Source organism: Centruroides vittatus, unplaced genomic scaffold (assembly GCF_030686945.1).
Source record: "Centruroides vittatus isolate TY-2023 unplaced genomic scaffold, ASM3068694v2 contig_2969, whole genome shotgun sequence".
In the NCBI taxonomy this organism is placed as follows: Eukaryota; Metazoa; Arthropoda; class Arachnida; order Scorpiones; family Buthidae; genus Centruroides; species Centruroides vittatus.
Window position 1 is genome coordinate 162,693 of NW_027121890.1, and position 6,325 is coordinate 169,017.

Sequence of the window (6,325 nt, forward strand, 5' to 3'; positions counted from 1 at the left end):
TTGTCATATACCTAATTTTAAAATTATTTATTTGAAAAAATAATTGCTGTAATTTCAAACAGTAACCGATACGCTGTTACGCTCGCCAAAGAGGTTACTCAAGTAAACTCTTAACTGAAATTTAAGTAAAAGTTTACTTGTCATCCACTATTAAATGATCATAATGTATTACATTACCGCAACGGGAATTACAATTGATGCAATTAATTAGATTTTTAAATAAGATTTTAAATATAAAACTGGAAATTATCTAAAATATTTTATTTTTATTTAACTTTACAATAAGAAAAGAAAAAATAACAATAATTATACTGAAGTTTTGTTCGCAATGTACGAATAGATGGACAGCCACTAGAAATAAACAGCAAAATGATGAGGAAGAGTTTCAGTCGATCTCACTTAATTTAAGTGCCCTCATAACGTTATGGTGGTGCTTTAATATTTCATAGACTTTATATTGTCAATTTTACTTGTATAAACTGTACTTTAGACTAGTTTAATAGGTGTAATTAATATACTATTTAATTACAGGCAACTTATGGAGTGAGGCAAAATGAAAATATGTTTGAGGAACTTCTGAACGGTAAATGTTTTTATATGTCTTATTCCGTAAATGTAACCGTATATATCATGTAACAGAAGCTATTCTCAAAAATTTATTTATTTTTTGATTACCTTTTTTTTCGTGAATTTCATACGACGACATGAAAATCCGCCACTTATATTTTCTATAGAACATATATATATATATATACTAACAGATGAGTCTGGCGTTCTCGGACAAAAAGTAACGATAGCAAAGATTAATATTATTAGATCGTAGCCAATCTTATCTGTTTTAACCGGGTGCAATAATTAGGTTTACTTTATTCCGAGACTAATTAGAGAACTTTTAGATGGGTCTTAAAATACTGTTCGACTTCCCGAAAAACGCGAGAAACAGCAGTTAGAAAAGTACAGTAGATTTCAGGGTAATCCTTAACCTTCTCCCAATCTCCCGCAGAGGACAATTTCCAAAAATTCCTTACTGGTGTTCATTGTTATGACCTACACTAACTGTTTAAGAAATTTGAACTTTCCACTCCTAACCATTAATCTTATTTTTATTTTTTTTTTCCTCTCTCTCTCTCTCTCTCTTTGTATTACTCGCAGACTCACACTCTGCCTCTTTATGTATACTTTTTTATTATATTATTCATTAATATTATCATAATTTTCTCAACTCGGCAAATGTTAGCCGCAGTTTCTGTACGCATGGTAAATGTCCATGTTTTGTAAATATGTACATAATTGCTTTTTAAATAAACACTCGGTGCGGCTCATGACCTCCCCTTCCTCTTATCACTTCTTTTCAAACTCTTCACCCCCTTTCGGCCTCTGTTAAAGCAACTTTTTCTTAAACTAACTCCTTCTCATTTCTTTTCATCCCCTTCGAGGATATACCTATGAGTAATGCCTCCTGTCACCTTTATATAAAACTATAAAACTATGACCGTTTGGGCTGTGCGCTTATAATAATAATAATAATAATTATTATTATTATTGTTATCAACCCATCTCGATTATATATACGCCCTATCATCTGTTAGCATGTATATATATGTTATACGGTATACGGTTACCCATATATTCGCCCTATACAGTCGAGTCCGCATAAGACAGCAACCCCAAGAGGAAGTGAAAATGTGTCGAGTTATCCGATGCGACGACTAATGCGAAGTTGAAAAGAAACCACAAAACTACAATTAGGAAAATACAGTAGTGTAATGTACAGTACCTCTCTGACCATCCATCACTTGCTGGGGTATTTGTTTCAGTATCGGTCCCGAAACAGGAAGATTCGATGAACGAATTTGCTTAACCAACGTACCAGAGCATCTTCGACATCTTCGTACGGCGACTTTCTCCGGTGTTTTCGAGACGAAAATACAAGACGTAATTACTTAATTTTTTTTTCTTTAAAATTCCCACCAATGTTGTTTTTAAAAGGTTTTTTTCTTTGTTTTGCAAATTCGGTTTGCGAAATTTTCTTACATAGAAATTAAGAAACAAGTTTGTATTTTTCTTTCAGCGAAAGCGTTGTTAGCTTTCGGACACTCATTTCTAACAGAAATGTTAAACACATGCTGCAGATAACGCTTGACGTGAGAAAATGCGAAGTCGGATTTTGCTGTGACGTTGACATAGATTGTACATTTTCTTTTTGTTTATCAGTTCCTGTTTCATATAAAACATTAAAGCATTTTTATTAATATGTATATTAATAAATAAGTCGACTCACTTCCCGAAAAAATGAATTCACACCGCACTATACGGTGTAAACTCATTTTTTCGAGAGGGGAGCCGTCTTATCGGACGTTTAAACGAGTGTGGGACAGAAAAAATATGTCGATTTATGTTGACTCCACTGTATATATATTTAATACTTAAATTTTTCAGCGTATGAAGAATTTATTATTTTAGTTTTATACAAAGAACTAGGAGAAAAAATTACTATTGTCAGTTTGTGAGGGCATGAATGAAATATGAAAAATAGGAAAATTCAGAAAAACGCGTTAAATATTAAAACACAGTAGCGAGGTTGAGGCCGAGGTTTTAAACGCGAAAACGTGTACGTCAGACATTCCAAACGCCATTGTCAAACTTCTAAGCTTACAGGAAAGCGGCGCTGAACGTCCGACGTACACGTTTTCGCGTTTAAAACTTCGGCCTCAACCTCGCTAGTAATTTTCTGTCATTAAATTATTGTCTTTTTCAAAAAGATAACCAAGGGCGTATATGCAGATTTACTTTAGCCTGGAAATAATTAAAATTAAATAAATTTACACAGATAATTTTTATCATTATTAGAAACTGTTATTGAATTACTGTGTACAATTATAATTCGGTAAAAAGTAATATTGAATTTCCTGTTAATTTCAGTGGAGAATTGTTTTCAGTGTCCAATAGTGCTGTACAAGTGTAAAGATCCTCACATTGGACCAAAAATAGAAAATCATTTTGAAGAATCGAAAGCAAGATCTTTAAAGGAAGAAGACGAAGAAAAAGATGGTAAGTGCAGTAAACGTACGAAAGAAACATTATTACAATTATAAATTTAATATCCTTCATGAGAAGATTGAATACTTGTAATTTATTTATCACAATAAACACTACTTAAGTACATATAGTGTACTTATGTAGTGTTTATTGTGTAAATAATTCCGAGGTTGACCTTATAAGGAAAATTAGAAATATGCGTATATTCAGCAAGCGACAAAAGTATCTTATATAAATTTATGTATTTAAAAACTTCAAAATGTAAACATTAAATATTAATAACAAACATATATAACTACAAAAAATACCGTTTTATTGACAGTAAAAATAATTATATTCACACAAAATAAAAATAAATGCAATGCGATTTTTGACATCGCTTTCCTTTCCTAATATTGCCGATATCTGCTTTTATAGTACTACTCTATTTCTAAGAATGTTAGTTAAATGAGAATCACTCAACCTATTTTTTCAGCAGTTTTTTATTTTTCATGCACGTAAAGAATTGTTCACAACAGTATTTACTACCCCAAATGCATAACAGTTTTCTAGATAAAACAATTTTCTAGCACCAAATACGTCGTTACGACATCAAAGTCTATCCAGCGAAACGAGAATAATTTGTACGACATACCAAAAACGAATGAAAATGTACTGTTCCTTAAAAATTTAGGGTGCAGTGGACCGCATAAAATCATTAAGTGAACCTCGAATTGGATATCCCAGCTTAATAAAGGATATAAGCTTAAATAAAACAATTATAATTTTTGTTGTTCAGTTTCTATAAAATACCGGTGTTTTGTATTTAAAAGTAGCGTAGAATATTTTTAAACTAAAATAATAGAAACCAGTAAAGATTTTAGCTTGACAAAGTATTTGTGATAAGTTTTATCGCAAAGTTTAACTCTTTTTAAATTAATTTATAATTACAGAACTCAGTTTCATTCCTATATCAGTTCCTACACAAACTAGTTTCCTATACGTACGTATTAGTTCTATATTGGTTTATATATACGTACAGAATTTTAATAATACAATACACAAGAGGCTAAACTGCTAGTTGTTCTACATGCAGGATAGCTAGTAAGGTAATATTATTTTATAAGCAGTATTTTATAAGCTCTTCGAGTTATAGGATATACGGCAAGATAGTCGCTGATAGCCTAAGTGAGACGTTGATTCAAAACGACTATTGAATAATGTAAATCATGGCATATTATAAATACGTATATCACTACACAAACACTTCTGTGAGAAAGTACTATAAAAAAATTCACTTTCCAGTCGACCTGGCGGACTCCGAGGATCAGTCTGTATACGTATCACGTATGTTCTAACTATTATACAACGAACTTTTGTTAATGAACTAGAATCCATACGCAATCTGATCAGAAAACATAAAATCGTGTTGCTGAACTTAAAACACCCTTGTATGTATAAACACAATGGACTAGCGTGGTAGGATCTCTATACTTCTTTTATACCTCTAGCATATAGGGGATGAAGACCCAGCACTATTGAGAGGTATTGCCCGGGTGTGAAATAAAGAGAAAAGTAATGTTTAAAGAAGAGGCAAAGGTGAAGTATGAAGAAAAATAGAAAAGGGGATGAAGGACGAAGGCTCGTGGGCGTCTGTATCGTTATATTTACAAAACCAACAAAATGTAACAGAAGATACAGTACATAGTGGTAACAGAAATACAAAGTATATGTACAAAGCCCACCGCCACTTGTGGGTACGGATAAATAGGATATAGACTTCGATGGACTTTGATAAAAACTTTGCCATTTTACGTGATATAAGACGAGAAAATTAAAAACGTAATAAAAACTCGGGTTCGTGATTTCGTGTTTAATATGCAAGAAAGCGTAAGAAAGCGCAATTTTCTTTTAAAATTCTTTTAATGCTAACCACAAGTAATTCTAGTTGATCGTCCCCCAAACAATATTAACGACTTCGTAGAGCTTCGATTGAATTTTAGTTTTACGTAAACACACCTATCTTATGCTATCGAAAGCAATATTATTCCACATTTCACACAATTTCGAAAATAAAGTCATTGAGATCTGATAAATTTACGATTATAACAATATCGCGAGCAAACTGCAGTGATTGGATTTTCGAGTAAACATGTCATATTCTAATTATAATATATACTAATTAAAGCCCACTGTTCATTCGAAATAAATAGTGGCATATCATACGAGATTCTCTCGCTGTTTATTTTGTCAGATTCGGTTTCGCACGCTGTTCAGGGAAACCAATAAAAAACCAGGAAGAAAAATTTTTAAGTAATAGTTTCGTTAAAAGAATTATTTCTTAGCAGTGAATTTATTTTAGTATTCCCGACCGTGCGTGAAGAACTGGCTCCCAAATATCTGTGTTTATCGTTTATGCCGAATGAAAATTTACTTTTTCTTTATTCGAGAGATTGCCAAGTTAGTTTGAGTGCTTTTGTTGTTTCATCCGTTTACTATTCAATAATATCACGCAATGCTTGAGTTTTGCTGCTAATTTAATTTGCCTATTTTTTTTCCCTACACTAATAAAAAGCACATTACGATAGTATAATTTTAAAAAATCACTTCCTCTTTTAATGATTATTACTTTTTATGTACATTTATATCCAACAGACAAACAACATTCAGCGATCGTTACTTTTTACACACGTATTTTAGAAGCGCATTACGTGAAAAAATCAAACGCCGTGTTTAAAGTGTTCGGTAATTTCTCATAATACTACGTAGTACACATTTTTCCACTTAACATTCAACATTACGCGAGCTGACTTGAATAAGTACTACATTATTTCATTCAGTGACGTTACGTTATTACTTCGAATTTAAGCCGCAGTTTTTATTCCAATTTTTAAGACGTAAAATTAAGGCCGGGCTTAAATTCAAAGCGAAAAAAGTTAGAAAATATATAAACAGAGATAAAATTCCTACGTAATTTCTACTATTCTAATAAAATAAACCCTACTAACACGATCATTGATTAATTACTATTATTATTATTTACTTATAGAAATATTCGACATTTGCTGCCAGAAGGTGAAAGACAAATACGTGACTTGTTTTTCCTACATGAGATCTTTCTTATGGGAAGGTAAAAGGAACGACTATCCACTAAAAGATTACTTTGTAGAATTGACAGTACAGAAGGCAGATTTATTTGGAAAGAAAAGAGGACAGAGAATACGTCTGATTGATATATTTGCCATACAACAGGATGGACATCGAACTATTTTATTTACAGGAGATCCCGGTTATGGCAAATCTACTC